Source organism: Amblyomma maculatum, chromosome 3, assembly GCF_055883805.1.
Source record: "Amblyomma maculatum isolate TAMU_Amacu chromosome 3, ASM5588380v1, whole genome shotgun sequence".
In the NCBI taxonomy this organism is placed as follows: Eukaryota; Metazoa; Arthropoda; class Arachnida; order Ixodida; family Ixodidae; genus Amblyomma; species Amblyomma maculatum.
The window spans coordinates 54,502,202-54,524,797 of record NC_139346.1 but is presented as its reverse complement, the minus strand read 5'-3'; the positions used below and the strand labels follow the sequence as shown (position 1 = coordinate 54,524,797).

The following is a 22,596-nucleotide window of genomic DNA, read 5'->3' as shown; positions in this document are numbered from 1 at the left end:
CGTGACCTTTGAAGCAGCCCCTGCAATAACGGCAACATTGACAGAGACAGTTGTACTAAAACAAAATTCGCCACCCTCCCATCTTTAATGGCGACGACCACCCAGACACTGAAGACTGGCTACACTCTAAGAACTGGAACTCTTATTTCAAGAGTCAAACAGCCTAATTACTCCTGCAGATCTCACTTTACTCCTGCCATATGCGAGGAAGAGTGAAATGGCCTTTCAATCTTCCAAGAAAAAATGAGTAAAGTGAACATTCTACTCCTGCAGATTTAGATAGCGTTAAAGGTTGTTTTACTCCTGCGATAAACAAATTATAACTTTCCGTACCACACATGTTTCTATTGTTGCTCGGGCAGCACAAGTGTCCGTATTGGACATTGAAGCAGGCTTCTTTTTCATTTTTTCCTCCTGTCTGCGTGATACCGCATTAAATAGTAGTAATCAGCTATCAAGGGTAAAGGCTTCCAGGCGTGTCGTCTGCTACTGTTTTCAACTACGAAACTGTCAACTCTCAAACCAAATTTACCTAAAGAAATGAATAACCTACGACCATCTAACTTCACAAATGAACTTTATTATTTGAAAATAATTTATGCATTCACAAATACTTGATAGTTATCAAACTCATGCTCCCTCTTCTTTCTTTTTTTTTTTTTGCGTTGCGCAACTGTTGCTCTCCTTGTTCAGTTCAAGCGCTGCGTTAGCTGTGCGTTGTTTGTTCTTGCGGCCTGTCAGTTACATCGTATTTCGCTTAGCAATCCTTTATTACCGCCGGCTTGACCTCTTAAACTACCCTGTTATATCATTATGAAATGCATCGCAAGCCTCAAGCCTTCGCAGTGTTCACCATTTGCAGCGCGCACACAGGATATGACCTGCAACTTGCTTTCAATGCTCGCTCGCCAACGGCATCAACGGTCTCCGGACAATAATGGAGTCATTCAGGTAAGGTTCGCTTCTATTTTCTTTTCCGCAACTGCAAGTTTAAAATACGCGCAAAAGCGTGTAGACTTCTGTTCATTAGCACATATTTTGAAGCCTCAGTTTTACCAAGCGCTATTTTTGCTTCTATTTTCTTTTCCGCAACTGCAAGTTTAAAATACGCGCAAAAGCGTGTAGACTTCTGTTCATTAGCACATATTTTGAAGCCTCAGTTTTACCAAGCGCTTTTTTTGCTTCTATTTTCTTTTCCGCAACTGCAAGTTTAAAATACGCGCAAAAGCGTGTAGACTTCTGTTCATTAGCACATATTTTGAAGCCTCAGTTTTACCAAGCGCTATTTTCTTGTACTGGGAGCAGTGGCATTGTCGCTTGTTCGAACATGGGAGGCGCGTAGGCGCTATTTGTTTTGGCAGTGCTGTAACCGCTAATTTTCTTCCGTAGACACAGAAGTATGTGTTCTCGTGCATACATACTTTAATAACTTCCATTTTTTATCATCACAAATATGCATCGGCAGTCACGTTTACGTCCGGTTGAGTGAGGCATTACAGTTTTGTTCGTTGCACTTCCAGGTGTACACTGTTTTTGAAAATGTTCTCCTGGAAGACAGCTGCTTGCTCAGGGTGGATGCTTGCTTGGTTGCTAAAGGCGTCCCGTGAACAGCATTAAGCTCGTAAGTGTGTTCTTCCGTCACATGATTCTCAAAAGGCACTACCATGATTAATGGTGATAAATGCTTTATTTGCCTACGTATGCTGTACAAGTGGAGGAACCGCGGCCCACAAAGTGCGGTCAGCTGTTGCCATGGTCTCCTAGGCTGTTCTGTCTGAGGACGTCATTGCATATTAGGGCACTTCAGATGGGCAAGCAGCTTGAGTATGCGAATGTGTTTGCTTGCACTTTATGTTCTGAGATTAGTGTCGTGTGTAGCAGCCAATCAAGGAAGTAATCGTGAGTTAATCCGAAGAAAATGAATTGTTCATTTTTCACTTCCTGGCATACTTTTTTTCTTCTGCAGAAAAGTCACTTATAAACAGTATGCATACTTTTTTTATAGCTGCAGCATGGACATGCTGTTATAAAGCCACTTTGAAACCTCAAAAAAGTAAAGTTGCTATTTAGGTCATGCTCATAAGAAAGAGAAGCTGCTAAGAATGGCTCACGAATTAATTGTCGAGTCATAAACAATATTCTTTGTTGCTGTGCAAAATAATGCAAAATGTCCTACATCTAAAAAAAAAATCTGGAAACATTTCAGTGACCTGCTGCGTGCTTGCTGAAACACACACACACAAAAAAAAAGAAAATGAGGGTGGGGACCAATGTTGAGTGCACACAGAAAGTTGAGTAGCGGAGGAAGTCATCACCGAGCTCTATGACAGCAGACTTGGCATGGCAAGGAGTCATAGAGCACTGGCACAACAGTGTTGCATCGGCTTCAGCTCTTTCCACGCACTTTTGATGGCCTTCCATAACTCATCAGAATTTGCAGTGTGCAGGACCCTTTTTTGCAAATTGGCTTTTAATGCCTGAAATGTTTTCAGTGTCTTTCATATCAGCGACCTTAGGAAGCCAAGCTAGTGTAATGGGCTACAAAGCTTTTCAAGGTGCACTTTCACAATGTGCGCTGTGAGGATAGGGAAAGAATGCTGCGGCAGAAAATGCCCATTCTTGTAAGCCATGATTGACAGCTCTTAACCACACGGCCAGAGTAAAGAACACATAAATGACGAACACAGGTGCTGAACTTCAATTTTATTCTGTAACCACTAATATTCTGCTTATATACCCATAAAGGCACAGACAAGTGGCGATTTTTGACACTTGTGGCAACAAAAACTAATGTTACAAATAAAAACCAAATAAAGTACCGAAAGGGCGAACCCGAACGAGGAGAGAACGAGATAGGCAAGTTATCTTTTAAGCCGCCAACACATGGAAAGTGGACTAATAAGTACAAAAAAAATACAAATGTGGAAGGAAAGCAGAAAATGGGTAGCAGAGGTAAAGGTAACAATTAGCACAGCAAAATGCATGAGATGAAGTGCACTAAAACTGAAAAAAAAAGCGTCATGAACAGCGACAATGAAGCCAACAATTGACATTGCCAAATGCAGAACACAAGCAGTACTAAATAGCTAAACCAAAGCAAATGAACGAAACGCGCATGATCAACAAGGGTGAAGTCAACAATTAACATAGCGAAAGGATGAAGATGAGGTGCATAAAAACAAACAAGAAAGATAAAATGTCAAGAAATGAATTCAACAAATGTAACAAAGCTAAAACCAGGCTAGATTAGAGAAGTCCATAAAGAAAGGCAATCTCTCTTTCCAAAAGTGAAATGGAGGGGGTGCTAACACAATCATCCTTGAGCCTCAAAATCTTGGCAGCTTCGACTATTTCATGTGTCAGCTTTACCAATGTGTTTTTAACACTGTTTTTTTTTTTTCAAAGATTGGGTGGCATGGCTTCTTTGAGTCAGTTCCTGCAGTGGACGGGCAGATTCCTGGGGGATTACCTGAGAAGTCATTTAATGCTCCATTAGCCTTTCATTAATGCATCAAAAAGGGCTTGTTTGTCCATGTATACCTTAGGCAAGTGAAAGGCTTAGAGTGAGCGCCTTCTGTACACTGCTGCTAAGGGTTTTCTGTGCTTCTTGGTGCGGCATCTTTTCTTTTTCATTAACGATCCACGAAAGCTGCAATAGTTGCTCAGGGGCAGAAAAGAACGTCAACTCCTCTTTCTTTTCACTCATCGTAAGGTTGTGGGAAATTTGGTGCATGCAACGAATCACTGCAACCTTTTTGCGTGGCCTGTGCACTTCAGCCAGTGGTTGTGTTTTTGCACTTGGTGTTTTTCAGCACTTTTTCTGCGACAGTGGAGAGGACTTGTAATGGGTACCCTGATTGCGTGAGCCTGCATACCTTTTTCAAGAAGCTTTCTTGCAATTTGTGCTCGCATGACTTGTTCAAGGCGTTGACAAGGGCAGACTGGATGATATTTCTTTTGACCAGCTTTGGAACGAGCGGAGCTGCATGTTAGGAAGGGATTGTTTCCCCTTGGTACAAATGCCCGGCACACATAACTGGGTGTAAAGAAGATTCTTAGTTCCAGGATGTGCATGGAATCATTGTCCGGCATTTCGTGCATAAATTTAAGGGGAGCCAGGGCACTCTTAAGGACACTAAAAATTTCAGGTACTTCATGAAAAAAAAAGGCTTCCTTGTCACAGTCGAAAAGAACTAAGAAATCATCCACAAAGCAGAAAATATTTTTAACTTGTTAGTGTTTGAAATGGTTCCTGAGACTTTTGTCATGCATAGCTAAGAACAGATCACTGGTAACGGGGCAATACATGATCCAATGCAGATCCTGTGACTTTGGATAAAGTGTAAACCATTCCATTCTAGAAATGTTGATTTTAGGTACACAGAAAGCATAACCAAGAAACCATCTACAGGGACACCACACTCATTCTGGATGGATACTGCTCCAGGTTTGTCGATAGCTTCACGAACGCATTTCATGAGGTCCCCCATCTTGAGGTATAGAATAAAATAATTTTAACATCTGTAGAAAAACACGGTAGGCTTTCTTTCTATTCCAGTTCAAAGACCTAATGATTTCATCTGCATTCTTTACCAGAAAGGTATCATCGATAGAAAGCAATTTCTGGTTGCCTTGCAAATACATAGAGACGTCTTTCTGCCAGGTATCCTCCGAAACAATAACGCACAGAGGGCACGAGAGGTATATCTGGCAGAAAGACGTCACTATGTATTTGCATGGCAACCTGAAATTGCTTTTTATCGATGATCCCTTTCTGGTAAAGAATGCAGATGTAGTCATTAGGTTTTTGAACGGGAAAAGAAACAAAGCCTATCATGCCTTTTCTATAAATGCAAAAGGCTTGTTTTATTCTATACCTCAAGATGGACCTCATGAAATGCGTTCGCAAAGCTATTGACAGACATGGAACCATATCCTCCCAGAGTGAGTGTGGTGTCTCTGTAGATGGTCTCTTAGAATTGTTTTCTGTGTATCTAAAATAAACATTTGCAGAAAGGAATGATTCACACCTTATCCAAAAGCACGGGATGTGCATCATATCATGTATTACTTACTCCCTTGCTCAGTGATCTGTTCTTAGTTATGCATGACAGTAGTCTCAGGAATCACTTTGAAAACTCACGAATTCAAAAAAATTTTCTGCTTTGAGGACGACTTATTAGTTAATTTAGACCATGACGTAGAAACCTTTTTTCATGAAGTACCTGAAGTTTTGAGTGTCTTTAAGAGTATCCTGGCTCCCCTTGAATTAAAGCAAGAAATGCCAGACAATGATTCCATGTGCTTCTTGGAACTAAGCATCTTCACACCCAGTCACGTGAGCTGGGCATTTGAACCAAGGGGCAACTAGCCCTTCCTATAATATGACTCCGCTCGTTCAAAGCTGGTTAGAAGAAATATCATCCAGTCTGCCCTTGTCAATGCCCTGAACAAGTCATGCGAGCACAAATTACAAGAAAGCTTCTTGAAAAAGGTACGCAGGCTCACGCAATCAGGGTACCCGTTACAAGTCCTTTCCACTGTCTCAGAAAAAGTGCTGAAGCACATAGGCAACACGATAATGTTCCAGGGATTCCTTACATGCACCAAATTTCCCACAACTTTACGACGAGTGAAAAGAAAGCAGGATTTGACGTTGTTTTCTGCCCTCGAGCAACTATTGCAGCTTTGGTGAATCGTTAATGAAAAAGAAAAGCAAAAAAATAAATAAAAAAGAGGCCGCACTAAGAAGCGCAGAAAACCCTTAGCAGCACGTGCGGAAGGCGCTCACTCTAAGCCTTTCACTTGCCGTAAGCTATACATGGACCAAACTGGCCGATGAAGGCTAATGGAGCATTAAAATGACTTATCAGGTATATCCCCCAGGAATCTGCCCGTCCACTGCAGGAACCGACTTAAAGAAGCCATGCCACCCAATCTTCGAAAAAACTGTGTTAAAAACACATCGTTATAAGCTGACACATGAAATAGTTAAAGCTGCCAAGATTTTGAGGCTCAAGGATGATTGTGTTAGCACCCCTCCATTTCACTTTTGGAAAAAAAGATTGCCTTTCTTTATGGACTTCTCTAATCTAGCCTGGTTTTAGCTTTATAACATTTGTTGAATTCATTTCTTGACATTTTATCTTTATTGTTTCGTTTTATGCACCTCATCTTCATCCTTTCGCAATGTAATTGTAGACTTCACCCTTGTTGCTCATGAGCATTTCCTTCATTTGCTTTGTTTTAGCTATTTAGTGCTCATCTTCTGCATTTAGCGGTGAATTGTTGGCTTCATCTTTCTTGTCATGCACTTTTTCTTTCAGTTTTAGTGTACTTCATCTCGTGCGTTTTGCTGTGTTAATTGTTAGCTTACGTCTGTTACCCATTTTCTGTTACCATTGCATTTTTTTTTTCTGTTATCAGTCCGTTGTTCCACGTGTTGGCGGCTTAAAAAATGATTTGCCTATTTTGTTCTCCCCTTGTTCGGGTTTGCTCTTACGGTACTTCTTTTTGTTTTTATTTGTCACAAGTGTCGAAAATCACCACTAGTCGGTGCCTTTATGGGTATATAAGCAGAGTATCGGTGGTTCCAGAATAAGGTTAAAGTTCAGAGCCTGTGTTCGTCTTTTATGTGTTTACTCTGTCTTGTGGTTAATTAAGCACTGTCAATCATGAATCAACACCATTAGCCCGACAACTTTTTCTATCCTTGCAAGGTCCTTTTAGCCGGTGAGAAAGGAGCTGGTGGCAATGATTACAAAATAAGCTTGGGAGCTCAGCTGACCATCAATGCAGGGAAGAGGTGAGAGGCTGTCTTTGTGGTAACCTCCCCCCCCCCCCCTTCACATGTTTAAGGATTTTTGAGTGCTTGGCCTGAGGCCATTGACATAAAGGGGATCATACCTTAAAATAGCAGTATTTAATGAAAGTTACAGCCTTGGCAGCAAAACAAACATGGTATATAAGAAAGCAAGCCACAGGTCAAAAGACAAAAGTATAATCATTTACTTTTTAGCAACTAGGCAGCACTCTTTTTGTTTCTAGGCCCACTCAGTACAGGCCCACCCAGTAATGCCTTAAAGTTAGGGCTTTTGTGTAGCCATCCTATCTGAATCCTGCTTTGTCATGCCTTTGCCTAATAAATTTATCTGACACATTAAGGCTCAGGGCAGCCTTTATCTCACCCCCTGTTACGAACAGGCTGTCACTAACAGAGGCAACAATTTGTAAATTCTTTTTGGTTGCTTTTTGGTGAGATAGTGGAAAGCATCTTTGATTTGGTCTTCATCCCGGTAAGTATGTATGATTATGCCCTCTGAAGCCTCAGCCACTCCAGTTGCTTTTCTGTAGTGCGCTGTCCAGTGATGTCCCTCTAATTCAGAATCTTTTCGCTTGAGGTATCGCGGCAGCCTTATAGTCCGTAGCCATGCTGAAGCTCTAAGCAATGCATGTTGATAACTGTCCATTTTACAGATTGAAAAAGCGTTCACATCAGAAAGTGAGAAATGAGCGATCCATAAATGGGTGTGTTTGGCCAGTGTTTAAATTGCATTTCTTCAATTGTTTCCTGTATAGGACAGTCTTCAGAACATAAAATATGAGCAAGGCCGTTTGTCTACTCATGCTGCCTGTTCATCTGAAGTGTGCTAATGTGGAATAACATCCTTAAAGAACAGTATGGCAGATGTGGGCATGCTATTCAACCCATGTACAACCTCTTGACCAATCACTTTGTGGCTAAGTGCAGTTACTACAGGCCTACTATTACCTTCCATGCTATGTGTGTGTTAATTGTTGCACTCCTTATTTAATCTTAAGAGAATGATCTGTGTAGGTAATTGCATAAAATGGATCACTACCTTGTTTTGACAACTGATTTATTGCTATTGCTGCCATGCAGCATGTGACACTGATTGAGTGTAGAGTTCTCAAGCACTTCCTTCAGCCAATGCTTGGTTTAATAATTTTGTTGTCATTGTCTTGTGTTAAGTAATGGCAATAATTAGCGAACTGGTTGATCTTGTGCCCTTCCAGCAGGTGTGCTTCTGCTTGGCAGCACATGAGAATCAGTGATTCTTGTTTATAAGTCACTGTATCTGTTCTGTTCCCAAACATGTAATTGTACTCAAGGGGACTCAATCACAGTTCTTCAATGCTGTTTTTTTTTGTAATACACTAGTTGACTTTGCTTTATATTTGATGATATGTATTCTTTCCTTGACTGTCATTGTGTATATCAGTGGGCCTCTTAGATTATCCACTGTCCGCAGGTCGCCTGAGTACAGCCCAGCCATTTGTTTACTAGGGTTGCTCTGGCGTTAGTCTTTCTCCAGGTGGACAGTTCCGGGCTACCTGCTGGCTGCTAGACTTGCCAGGATGATCTTATGTTGGCTGCTCGCATCCAACTAGCAAACAACGGAGAGGTGATGGGGAGGTGAGGAATGTCTGCGGCTGTTTTTATTGACTAGGACCGCAGAGCTTCGGGTGAAATTATCTTTTGTTTTTAGGGTGTCTTTAATAATGTGCAGGAAGGTGCTCATTTCAGCTGATCTGCAGTGCTCATTTATTACATCTTTAACTGTCGCCGCATACATATTTTGTATGTGTGTGACATTGTCTCCCATCACATAATTTACAAGATCAGATGTTCGTTCCATATTGAGCTTAATGAGTTCGGATTTGCAAATTATATTTGATCTGTCAAGTTCTAGCATCAACTTATTTTACAGCATTGTTCAAGAACCTTCTCGAGCGTGAGAGCAGACCTCAATTCCCTGTGCACTCAGGCATGCGCATTCATGCAAGTATATCGTCAGCACGCGACACACGGTCCGAGTGTTCGGTATTTACTTTTGTAGCGCAGTGGAAAGGACATACTTTGGTAATTGCTCAGAAATATTTTAAGATGTAACGCATGCATGCACTATCAAATTTCACTTGATTCATTAAGGTGGTCACGACAGCTAACAACTGAGCATAAACTAGTTATTGCATTTCACTCCTCACACGTTAAATTATAAATCCTCGAAATTTGAGCTCATTCGGTGCAGCAGATTATAAATCCTCGAAATTTGAGCTCATTCGGTGCAGCAGATAGTTTTAAAAATAATTTTTATTATTATTGAAATTGGCTTTCTGGTCTGGCAACCATTGGCTGCTCACGTCATGAGATATCATTCCCATGTCGTCTGCTATTCGCGATGTAGTCTATGTAGGCTGCACTTTTGCATTCATGCTTAGATGGTGGTCACAGATTTTTTTTTTTTCAGCAAAAATATTTTATTCGCATATTCTCTTTTCTTTGAAAAGCCTTTACTATAATATGCGACTTTAGTGATCCTCGGACTTGTTTTGGGCTTCGTCTAGAGATTGCCGAGGAGGCTGAAATGGACGGGCTCATGCTGTATAATTCAGCATACAATCAGAAGAATATGATTCTTACGCTATGAGATTTAGCTTGTTTTAGCAACAAGTACTCACGCATATAAAAAGGTACTTGTCCGTTTCTTCCCGCCGTGTACCCGCGCCACGAAAGTGGGGAGGGGTTAGCATTATGTTCCTGATTGCTGAGGTATTGCCGTTGCTCTTTCGGTCCAAAAACTAAGAGTAAGCAAGCATTACCTTGAGGCGAGAGCATACCTTGCAACATTAAAGGAGCAGACAAAACTTTTAAACAAAGCAGTACCTCTTGACGACCTTCCATTGATCAGTTCCGTCGGTGTCGCGGGGCCGAAAACCTCACACTACGGTGATAGGTGCTGGTCGTGCTGGCGTCGTCACCAGTGTAATGCGAAAAATCATGCGTCGATAAGCTAAAGCTGATAAGCTGACTGACCGTGCCTTATGCTGAAGAAAACATGCCTTATTCTATATTGCTTTTGTGCAGCAGCATCTTCATCAAGCGCTTTCGTCGGAGGGTCGGCCACTGAGTCAATCAACTCCCTCCCCCCCCCCCCCTCCCTGCAAAGAAAAAAAAAGTGTCCTTTGATATTGCAGCCTGCATTTCAGATGACGCTCCACCGCCGTGCATAGTCTCCTGTCCGCAGTGATAAGAATGTTTTTAATATGAAAGCGCCTCTACTTTAATAAAACTTTAGCAGCACACCTCTGATTTGAATTCATTATGCAATTGGGGCTGGTGCAAAAGCAGCCAATGGTGTGTGCTGTGCCTTCACTGTGGGGAACAACTGCTAGCATGACCAGCGTGGCAGTACGGCTTTGCATGTTGTTTTCCATGCATGATGGCTCACACGGGGAAGATTGGGAAAAAATAAGGTGATAGATAGTGCATGCATTTGGCATTTCTCAAATATTTCTGAGTGCTTCCGAAAACACATCCTTTTTTCACTGTGCAGAAAAATGAAGACGTGAAAAATTAATGCACTCATGATACTGATGTACTGTCTTTGCCAGAAGTAACCAGGCTGCGTCTTCCGCTTCTCAGTCGGTCAGCAGAGAATTCATAAAACTTCTGATGCTGTAAATTGGTGCAACATAAATGAGAGCTCCTGTCTTCACTTGCCAAAAAGTTATGATCCTCAGGGGATCCATGTTAGCTTCAGAATACAAGCAAGAAGCAAAACATGCAGCCTGGTTACTTTTGGCAAAGACGGTACATGCACTTATTAATGTGCCTTCTCGAGTACGTACTGGGAGCTGCAACCCACGGCAATGCTCGAGAAGGTCCTCAAACAGCAAGTCAAGTAAAATAAGCTGAGTACGGACTTGAGAGATGAAACGTATTTTGCAAATAAATCGATTTAATGAGCATAGTATGATGCAAACATCTGCACTTGTAAATGGTGAGAAGAGATATGTTGCCCCACATACACAAAATAAGTAAGCAATGGCAATGGAAAGACACACAAGATGTCCACCACGACTGGCAGAAATAAGCACTATCCTTGAGATTGTACGAAATGTCTTGTTCACTGAAGTACCGCACATGCTCACCACTTCCATATAACCTCTGTTGTCTGCTAGCCGCCCAAGCGCAACCCACACTAAATCATCCTTGTGAGAGTGTGGCATTGAGTGGCATATCATCAGAGAAAAAATGACCCCCCCCCCCATACACACAGAAAAATGTAAGAGCTGGCTCCACGCTCGGGCGCCCCTTAGGCTAATAACTTAAGCCCAGTGACAAGGTGGCACGTATGCGGAAACTAACGATAAAAAAGAGTAAGCGTGACAAATGTCTCTTAAACGTAATTTATGTTCATTATTTTACCTGTGTTTGCTGTGTTTTTGGTCATTTATTTTTAATGTGACAGTATTGAAGGCCCCGTTTCCCCAAAATCTTGCATTGTTGTTGGCAACATCGTGAGCAAAAAAGTCATGAGCAGGGTTCTAGCATTTGGTAATAAGCAGGTAACATTTTTGTGGGTCAGGCATTGATTTTTGGTGTTAGTTTGTGTGGCATCATGAGGCCGCATGAGATGCCGAATTGCCTGGAGCTCCTTACGATTGAAGAGTGAGATGGGCCCTTCCGAGTCGCACTTTTGTGCAATGTTGCTAAAGCAGGTATATATATATCTATGTCAGGTTGTCTTTCAGATAATGTGGTAGCTTATCACTGTATGGTAATGAATGTTTGAGATAAATGGATCAGTGACGAAGTGAATAGCAGTATGCAGGTACGAAAAGGAGGGTCACCTTGTAGAAATGCAGACTGGAGACAGTCAAACTACCACATTATACCCTTAAAGGCAGACTTTAAGTATCCCTCCAGGTCTTAATTTTAATTTATTTATCCGAGGGCTGTTTTTAGCACCTGTTTTCCTTCCAGATTTGGTTTTCATTTATAATTGTGTGAATTTAAGGTAGTCTCATTTCTCGCAAGGGTGGAAGAACGGGCTAGTTGCTGGTTCACATTGGGAAAGGAAAAAATGATTGCACACACGACAAAGTGCTGTCTCAAAAATGCGCTGTTATTTTTTCTCAAGCTCTCTGTTCTTACTGAGCTTTTTCATTTCACCTCAGATGCATGACCTACAGTAATGAAGAAGGACATGCCTCTTTGTTTATGCCTTATCACTTAATGTTGTGGTATTATATTTTTTTTTCTTATGTCTATAGCCCTGTGTTTTAGATAAAAAGAACGACCGAGGTTGCCCTGCTTTGTTATATTGAACAACAATGCACCATAAAGTCATCCCGCTGTCAAAACATGCATGAACATCAGAGCATATCCTACCTTCCGTTATCACTCTCAAAGAAAGTGTCTAGTATGCAGAAACAATAAGGCGGTAGGCATTGCTAGTGAAGTTAACTGCCGCCTGACCACATGCCCACAGGCTACGAGGTCAGCCACTCAGTGTGTATGTGTGTAAGGGCTGATGTGTTAGCAGAATTAGGGTAGCAGCAGCTTCTCTACACTGCCAGGAAATGAACCACTGACAGGGTTTTAATTAGTTTGAATACTTGTCACGCAGTATGCTGTGTTGGTCCAACTGGTCACATTGCAATGCGTCACCTTCTTAGTTGGATCTCTGCCTTCTCCACTACTGCAGAGTGTAGGTAGAGCAGTGTGTTATTAGTCTGTGCAGACGTAATTGAGTGGAAAGGTTGCTTTGTGGTCCAAGCAACAGCGATCCGATATCACCTTTCTTAAAGGTTGTTGGGCTGGTGGAGTGCATTACACAAATATTACATGTATAATGTATGTTCTGCATGCACATGTGCTTGGTAGCATTGCCGCAGTATCTTTGACTATTCAGGATCGATGACAAGAATGCCAGCCTACCTACCACCAGCTGTTGTGAACACCTCGATTACTATATTATTGCGTTGCTACAGTGGCTTATCCACAACCAATGACTCGGTCAAAAGAACATAACCACTCCAGAGAGCTTAGACGTTAGCTTGACAGGGTCAGGGTGCTTACTGAATTTGGTATGGCAAGCATCATGCAAAAAAGGAAGTGGTGGCAGTCCTAAAACTTTCACACTCTGCTAGATATAACTTTTTTTTTCATTATTTTGGCAGTGTGTGGATCTTGCATGAAAGTAGCAATTATCAGTCAATTTTGCAAATATATTCGGTGGAATCAGCTGTGCAATACAGTATGATGCTATATCTGGCTAGTTGCACATACATTTAGGTTTTTTTTTTTATTCCGAAAGCTCGCCATAAGGCATATTATAAAAACCCATCTAAATATTTTTCCATAGGTAACCGAAGAAGGCTCTTGCTCTTATCGTTGTCGGTGAGCCATTTGGAGAAGTCCTCTTGCCTTGTTGCAGTTAGTCCTATTTCCTGCTGAATCTGTCCTTGATGGTCCCTGCACAAGTGCACAGCAGGTGGCGAACATCCACTTCTGCAGCTGGTGTGGAACACTTCGGGCATGTGGCGGGTCCGATGTCTTCTTGAGATTCCCATCGGCATGTTACCGATGGGGTAAGGGCCGCCCCAGCTCTTATTCTTGTTTCTTGCTATTGTTGTCTGCAGTACTAAAACCTGGCTCCTCATCTCCCTGGTACATGAAGTAATCAATTACAGGCTCTGCATCTCAAATACCCATATATTTGAACCTTTGAACAACAACAGCATCTGGGGACATCACATGCAAAGATTTGAAAATACGCAAACAGACAGGCTAAAGTGACACTCCAAGCTAACCTCATGGTGTCATTACGTGGTTGACTGCTGCCATGCGCAAAGTACAGATGTGTCCGAATTGTTCTTTATATGCCACAGAGCTAGACAATAATGATGGCAACAGGCAGGGGCAGTACCTCGGGGTGTATGCAGGGCCACTGTACTATGCAGATTCCATTTCCTTCCAAATAACAGGTTCCAAATTTACAAGGAGTGGCTCATACATAAATGTAGCCCTTAGTCGAGTGTAAAAGGCACTCTATATTTCCTTGGTATGGATGATCAGGTCGTTTAGGCTTTTTGAGAAAATGTATTGCATAAAAGGGTTGCCCTTTCTCAGTATTATTTACACTTGGCAAAGTGCTAGACTGCATTATGCAAAGATAGTCTGCAGTCTACCTCTCCCTTCTTGCCACCCTGCTGAAAGATATCTGTTGTCTGTCTGTAGCAATGCATCCGTCTGTTGTTTCAGGCTACTAGGGAAAGTGACACTATGCACAGGCAACCGTAATAAGCATACTTATTGCGTCCCCACTAGCAGCGTAAAGCAATTTGCCTTTACAGTGGTCTTGTTTATGCTCTTTCAGCTAACTGCTTGCCTTTTCATGATGCTATTTCCTTACACCATCAGTTAAGATCACTGCAAAATTGCCATATATGTGCTCTGGGGGTGAAACCGCAGCCATCTGCTGGGAAATAAATCACATGACTGCATTAATTTTGTAAGAACTGAATCTGCAGTTTTTACCACACATTAACGGTGCATTAGAAAGACACCAGTATCAGTTCTGAATGAAAAATGTAACCCTTACTAAATTTTATGGACATACGCACGTGAAAAGTGCTGGCCTTTACACATTCTTTAAACTGACCACTGAAAGTCAGCAACAGAGCTATCTATAGATACATACACCTTCACATTGTCTTTTTGTTTACTGTTAAATACAAATAAAGTCAGATATCCAAGCATTCAGGCGCCTGATGCAGTCATTGGTTGTGGGTGTGCCGCTTTAGGAATGCAATAATAAAGCAGTTGAGGTGTTCACGACAGCTGGTGGTTAGGTGGGTCGGTGTTTTTGTCGTCAACCCTCAACAGTTAAAGGCTAACCAAGCACATGTACATGCAGAACGTCAATTGTACGCATAGTTTTTGTTTAAAGCATTCTAGCTGCACATAGAGCTTTAAATAAACTGATACCCAGTCGCCGTTGCTCTACTTTTGAAGCAACCTTTCTGCACAAGTAGATCTGCACATACCAACAAGCCTGGTAGGAAGTGGCTCTTTAGCATAACACCATCGGCTGCTGTCTAGTTTCAATTGATGAGTGTGCACTGCTCTACCTACAAAGGAGAGGTGCAGATTATTTGCTCTGTGTGCTATCTGCACGCTCCAGTAATTGAGAAGGTGCAGATCCAGTTGGGCAGGTGACACATTGTCATGTGACCAGTTCGGCTAACAAAGCATACTTCGTGGCTCGTATTCAAACTTCTCAAAGCCCTGTTAGTGGTTGATCACTGCCAGTGTAGAATAGCATTAGTGAAGCTGCTGCTACCCTGACCCTGCTCACACTTCAGAAGTTTTGCCTAGCCGGCACACTGACGGACCAACTGATCGACCTTGTAGCCTGTAAGCATGTGCTCGGGCAGTGGTTAACTTTACTAGTGCTTCTGATTTATAGTTTCTTGCACTGTTTTTTACATGCTCGACACTTTCTTTGAGGATGATAATGGGAGTTAGGATGTACTCTGATCTTCATGCATGTTTTGACAGTAGGGTGACTTTATGGTGCATTGTTGTTCGTTATAACAAAGCAGGGTGACCTCAGTAGTTCTTTTTGTCTCAAACTCAAGGCTATAAACACATATTTTGACAGTAGCTCCACCCTCGTTCACAATAAGCATTTGTTATAGCTGAGGCCAATATAGGTGGGCTCTACTTCAGAGCTAGAAAAAAGTAGTGAAACCAGTACCAACAAGTTTCATAAGTACTCACTGGTACCAAGCTGTCGAGGATTTTCTCTTTAGTCTGACATATCGAATACACACACATGTGGCAGCTGTTAAATTAGGTTAAAAAAAAATAAAAACAACAGTAGGCGATAATGCGTAAACAAATTCATCTTCTTCATTGCTGTAGGTAATGCATCTGGGGTGGAATGAAAAAACTCAGTAAGAATAGAGAGCTTGGGAAAAAAATAAACCGCACTCCTAAGACATTGAAAAAGAAAGAGATGACACACAGCGCTTTGTCCTTGTCTCAAGAGAGTGCTGTTCTTTTTTTCCCAGAGATGAACTACCAGCTAGCTCATTTTTCCACCCTTGCAGGAACTGAGACCACCTTAAATCGACGCGGTGCTACAAATGGAAACCAAGTCCGGAAGGAAAGCAGGTGTTAAAAATCTCTGAAAAATAAATTAAACCTAACTTTAAAACCTGCAGGGATACCTAAAGTCTGCCTTTAAGGGTATGCTGCTAGTTGCTTCGTCACTGATCCATTTATTTCAAACATTTATTAGCATACAGTGATAAGCTACCACATTATCTGAAAGACAACCTGACATATATATACTTGCTTTAACAATTGTATAAAAGTGCGACTCGGAGGGGCTTGATTGCCATCTCACTCTTCAATCACAAGGAGCTCCTAGCAATTCGGCATCTCATGCGGCCTCATGATGCCACAAAAACACCAAAACTCAATGCCTGACCCACAAAAATGTCACCTGCTTATTACCAAATGCTAGAACCCTGCTTATGACTATTTGCTCACGACCTTGTCAACAATAATGCCAAGATTTTGGGGAGAATGGGGCCTTCAATACTGTCACATTAAAAATAAATGACCAAAAGCACAGCAAAAACAGGTAAAATAATGAATATAAATTACGTTTGAGACATTTGTCACACTTACTCTTCTTTTTTATTTTAGTTTCTGCATACGTGCTGCCTTTTGACTGCACTTAAGTTATCTCATTAGCCTACGGGGCGCCCGAGCGTGGAGCCAGCTCTTGCATTTTTCTGTGTGTAGGGGGGAGGGGGGCTACTTTTGGTTGCTCCAGAATGCGTTAATTTTTTCTCGACGATATGCTGCTGGATGCCAGACTTTCACAAGGACGATTTAGTGCGGGCTGCGCTTGGGTAGCTAGCAGACAACAGAGGTGATATGGAAGTGGTGAGCATGTGCGGTACTTCATTGAACACGACATATCGTACAATCTCAAGGATAGTGCTTATTTCTGCCACTCGTGATGGACATCATGTGTGTCTTTCCATTGCCATTGTTTACTTATTTTGTGTATGTGGGGCAGCATATCTCTTCTCACCATTTAAAAGTGCAGATGTTTGCGTCATACTATGCGCATTAAGCCGATTGATTTGTAAAATGTGTTTCATCTCAAGTCCATACTCGGTTTATTCTACATAGCTTGCTATTTGAGGGCTTTCTCGGGCATTAGCGCGGATTGCAGCTCCCCGTGCTTAGTCAGGAAGGCACATTAATTCGTACATGTACATCAGTATCATGAGTGCACTCATTTTTCACATCTTCATTTCATTTTTCTGCAAAGTGGAAAAAGGACGTGTTTTGGAAAACACTCAAATATTTGAGAAATGACCAATGCATGCACTATCACTTTAATCGTTCCCAATCTTCCCCGTCATGCATCATGCATGGACACCAACATGCAAGGACTGTCACGTTGGTCATGCTAGCGGTTTCTCCACATTGACGGCACAGCACACACCATTGGCTGCTTTTGTACCAGCCCCAATTGCATAAAGAATTCAAACCTGCGGTGTGAAGCTTAACTTTTATTTATGGTAGAGGCGCTTGCATATTAAAAACATTCTTATCGACATTATGCATGGATGACGGCATGCAACAGACACACTGTCGTGTCAGCTCTACCACATAGTGTCCTCTTTTCCCCTGATAGATTCCTAAGACTGCACTGCATTCCCATCCAGCAATGGAGCCAAAGTTCGAGCATCACCGATGCTGGCATCGACAAATCCCATTGATGCTCTCTCTCTCATGCTCCCTGTTTCTGCACTCCTTTTATGTTGAGCTTTGAGAAACTAAAATCAGCTTTAAACCTGTGCCCTTTTAGCCATTTAAAGCTGTGTCTAGCTGGGTCAAAGCTATTGCATGACCTTTCAATTTTTTTAACATATGTTTTTGGACTCCTAAAATCGTGACTCCCATTTGAGAAACATTGCTTTTTGATGGCTGAAGTGAAACATGATAGTGCATGCATGTGGTACATCTCAAATATATCTGAGCTATTACCAGAGCATGTCCTCATTTCCACTGCATTGAAAAATAAAATACCATACACCCAGATTGTGCTTCACACACTGACGATATGCTTGCATGAATGCGCATGCCTGAGCATGTACTGAGGGCTATGATCTGATGTCACACTCGAGAAGGTCATTAAATGATACCATAAAATAAGCTGAGGCTATGCACTTGACAAATGAAAGATATATAGAGAATCCGAGCTCAGTGAGTTCATTATGAAATAGAAATCTGCAATTCTCAGTTGCCTGGTGGCAAAGAGTGCCGCATGCATATTATACGTATATAAGCAGCGACAGCTGACAAAGAAAAAGATACCATAGGTGGGCACCATGGATCAGCTAAGAGCACCTATGATGCCCTCGGATAAAAGAAATGTCGCATGATACTCCTGTCCTTCTAGTCAGTTTAAAAATAGTGCATAAATTTCTCACTTCTATATCACCTCTCCATTGTCTGCTAGTTGGAGGGCTGCAGCGAGCATAAAATAATCCTGCCATGTCTGGCTGCCAGTAGGTACAAACAAGACAAATATGAATAAAAATTGAAAACGTTGCTTATGCTTTCTCTAGTTTCGCTGGCTGCTAGCTTCCCTATGTAATTTGTCATTTGATAGATTTCATTACTACAAAAGCAGCGTCACTTCAAAATTTACATTGTCATGGTCTTGCCTGAGTGGCAGTATTAACTTAAAATTGTATAGACATCATAATAATGCCACAGCATTCATGGCTTTATTCTGGATATAGTCTGATATAGGCATTTTGAGCAAAAATCATGGGCATATCTATAGCAGGTGGTGGTTGGCTGGTGACATGGCTGGACACTGCTCAGTGGTTGTGCGCATGTCACGAGTCTACATGACACGGCTAAAGGCTCATTCACACTTGCGACTAGCAGCGGTCGCGCAACCGTTTTGCTCGAAAAGCGACAGTCGCAAATGGTCGCATCGGTCGAAAAGCGACTGCCGCGGGCCGATCGGGCACTGCTCGAATTTTCAGTCGCGCGACTACTAGTCGCAAACCATTTCACCAATCAGCGAGGTCCCGGAGTACTTGATCGAGCACCTTCTCAATGCAATTAAAGAATACCCCTACCTTTTCAACAAACGGCACCCGGAATTCACCACCGGTGATTGACATTGTCTATTCGTCGTCGGCGTTTTCCTGGAAACACGAGAGCGAGGCATGCGTACCGGCTCGCCTGAAAAAGCTGAAGTGTCTGGCAGGCGGCAGCTACCGACGTTTACTGTCATTGCCCAGCAGCTCTCCTACTCCCAACTCGTTCGGAACGAGAACAGAACGAGAAGGCGACTGTCGCAAGTGTGAACATCGGTAGTGGCGAGCTCCTCTCCTCTGGTCGCGCGACTGGTAGTCGCAAGTGTGAATAGACCTTAAGTTGGCAGATAGGAATTCTGGCTTTAACCAAGCCATTAAATGTGCCCGAGTGACCTAGGGGTAGCATGTCTTTGTCTGGATCCAAGGTTCTTTGGATCCATTCAACCAGGCATCCCCAGGTGAATCAGGCAGGTTCAGATCTCTTGGTTAAAGCAGGTCTCTATATCTTTATGTGGTCTAACATAATGTGATGGCTTACAACTGCGTTAATGAGTATGCACAACATAATAGAATAAATTGTGGGGTTACTCAATTACCCTGTAGTGAAGTGTCTGTACATGAATGAGAATCCACACGGAAGCCCCAATGTGCTCCATCATACACTTAAGGTAGAGTTTAAAGGACCCCCGGTTTTTTTGCGTGTTGTCTTTGTAACAGTGTGCATGACTATACATGGATTACCACATAGTATTTGTTTATGGCTGCTAAATAATACAATCTCTCCCATCATCTGTTTCAATTTCAATGCCATAGCAATGGCTGTGTCAGAAATCAGTATAGGTCATGGAAGGCATGAAAAACAAGAAACTGCAATATCTGCTTCATGATTTTATTCACTATATCGCTGAAGCTAGCCTGGTTCAGGAGCAGTCATCACACCGAACGTGCCTTCATGACCTTCTTGATATTTGACACAAAAGCCTTCTTCTCCTGGATTCTAAATATAACTAAACTCAAGGATTCATTCAAGTTATTAACACGAAAGCGTTACTTCGCTATGTTCACAGATTTCTGTCCGTAGACCGCACCCGCAAAATCGTGTCCGCAGCAGTTGCGAGTAATTAAGAAACGTGGGAGGTTAATGAGTGGTGTCAATCGATAGAGGCTGACATAATGTTGCTGCCGAAAAATAGGCCAGTAAGCTAGTTAGGTAATTAATTACAGGCAAAAAATAAAAGTTCTCTGCAGCAGTTGTGAGTAATTAAGAAGTGGTAGAGGTTAATGAGTCCAATTGATAGAGGGTGACGTAGTGTTGTGTCCGAAATTATTAGGCCAATAAGGTAATTAGGTAATTAATTAGAGGCAAAACATGCAAAATCGTGTCCGTAGCAGTTGTGAGTGATTGAGAAATTGTAGAGGTTAATGAGTGGTGTTAATCGATAGAGGGTGATGTAATGTGTGCAAAGAATTAGGCCATTAAGGTAATTAGGTAATTAATTAGAGGCAAAAAATGAAACAGTAAAGGCAAAAATGGTCTCATTAGCTAATGGCTTGGTGCCACGTTTGAATGTATCAAATACTAAAATAATTAAACCAGTGAATTAAGGTGACTTAAGTATGTGACATTACACAACCTGAAGTCGAGCTAAAAAAGGGCATATGAAGGGATTAGCATGCAATTTCAAAGTACCAAAGACTAAAGTAGTTAAGGCAGTCAATTAGAGTGGCGTCAAAGGTGTGACGTCACGCAACTGGAAATAGAGCTGAAAAAGGGCATAGGAAGGGATTGTGCAATTTGAAAGTACCAAAGACTAAAATGAATAAACAAGAAGTGGATAATGTGAGCTAGAGGCTGTGACGTCACACTACCAACCGGAAGTCTAGCTGAAGAAGGGCATAGGAAGGGATTGGTGCACAATTTGAAAGTACCAAAGAAAATGGGTAAACAATAAGTGAATTAAGCAAACAGAAGCAACCAACAGCAGATTCCGTGCTTTTGCATTACTCCAATTCAGATTCTGCAGCGCTGTTTTTAGTTATAGATGGATGCCACTCTGCAGATGCGGCCTCAGTAAACTCCAGAGGGAGTGGAGGTTCGCCAGTACAGCTGCATGTGCTCTACATCCAAAGCCAATTCTCGAGCAACAAACGGTCCAGTGCCGGCCAGGCTTGTGTTTAGCCTCTGAGGGACTAGCATAGTGGTATTCCCACTTGAGGTATAGCAAATTGGCAGTCAGAATAAACGAGGTATGTGGATTTCTAGATCACTAGCTTTGTTTAATGATTTGGAATGAAAAGTCTACACTTGGTCATGATGTGCCACTGCTAGGGCATACCTAGGTGGCGACCCCAGGCCTTAACACCAAGTTTTGTTTTGTTGCATTAGCTGTAGGTTAAAATGAAAACTTGAGATTAGGAGTATGTTTAGTTGCTTATAATGGTTTGCTTTAACCTCCCTTGCATTGTTTTTATTCTATATGCAGGCACCTGGAAAATGCAAGGATATCTTGAGCGGCTTCACTCGGCTTGGCAAGTTGCGATGTGGTCGAGCGGCAGGATCACTTGATTAAAACTTTGCTCACAGGATCACTTGGCTTGTAGCAGTGTTCTGGGCATCTAATGCCAAGTAGACTGTGGTGTCGAAAACACTGATGGGCCTAGACCTCACAGAGCACATCCCAAATGTATTGCTGGCATGCACAGCAATTGTGAGAAAATAAAAGCTGTCATCAGCGTGCTTTTGCATCCCTATTTATTGAAGCACCGATTTCACATCACAGACTGTTGTGTGTATGGTGCAAGAAGTGTGGAAAAAGTTTGTACATTCACCATTGAACAGTGTGTAGTGGAAATACTGTGCACCGTTTTGCAGAGGAAGGTATGGCCAAAGTGAGTCCTACAAAACATATGGCTGGAACTGGTTTAAAAAATGGTAGGATATGTAAAACAGGCCATGAAATTCCATCAGAAGGAGTAAAAACTCCTTGAAGGAGTACAGGCACTCCTATCAGTGGAGTCCTTGAACTCCTCCTGGAAGAGTTGCAGGACGCTACTACAGTGGGTAGTTTTACTCCTTTCGGAGGAGTACCTTTACTCTATTCACAGGAGTAGCGCAGTACTCCATCAGTGGAGTCCGATTACTCTATGGCTAGAGAGAGTTCTTTTACTCTGGAAAAAGGAGTCGTATATGGGACAAGCGAAAACTCCTCCAAATGGAGTTCTAGTACTCCTTCTGTTCTTAGAGTGTAGACAAGTGTGCGCGCTGCAGCCGGTACAACCACTAGGACGCAACCATTATACTCGCTAATAGTATCTTCTATTTGGCGGGAACAGCTCGAACACGGTTTCAAAACCCCGAACAAGAGCTCGTTACTTGAGACATCTACAAGCAAAAGCTTCAGAACTTGTTCGGGAAGCCTATTGGGCGGGTTCTTGCTGCAAAAACGGAACTTTCGTGTGGTGTTCATTCCCCCACGGAGTCCTATCTCGCCTATATTTAGGACGTTCTTGCGTTGTGTCGCAATGTCAGCAGCTCCATGCCGGAAAGGGATACGTTAGGGCATATCCTCAAGGGTATCGCGGATGATGCATTCAACATCCTATTCTGCATGGATTGCTGTATGTCGGCTCAGCATT

At 42.2% G+C, this 22,596-nt stretch overlaps 1 long non-coding RNA gene across 3 annotated transcripts; it reads left to right on the top strand.

Moving 5' to 3' along the window:
• The first annotated feature begins 676 nt into the window (after nucleotides 1-676).
• LOC146194781 (uncharacterized) lies at nucleotides 677-21,697 on the top strand. Of its 3 annotated transcripts, XR_014705913.1 has the most exons (5): nucleotides 677-951; nucleotides 1,521-1,621; nucleotides 8,326-8,437; nucleotides 13,248-13,401; nucleotides 21,444-21,697. It is a non-coding gene; the product is annotated as an uncharacterized LOC146194781 (long non-coding RNA). The 3 variants fall into 3 exon arrangements; XR_014705911.1 differs by lacking the exon at nucleotides 13,248-13,401 and having other exon boundaries at nucleotides 681-951; XR_014705912.1 differs by lacking the exons at nucleotides 8,326-8,437; nucleotides 13,248-13,401 and having other exon boundaries at nucleotides 684-951.
• The last annotated feature ends 899 nt before the right edge of the window (nucleotides 21,698-22,596 follow it).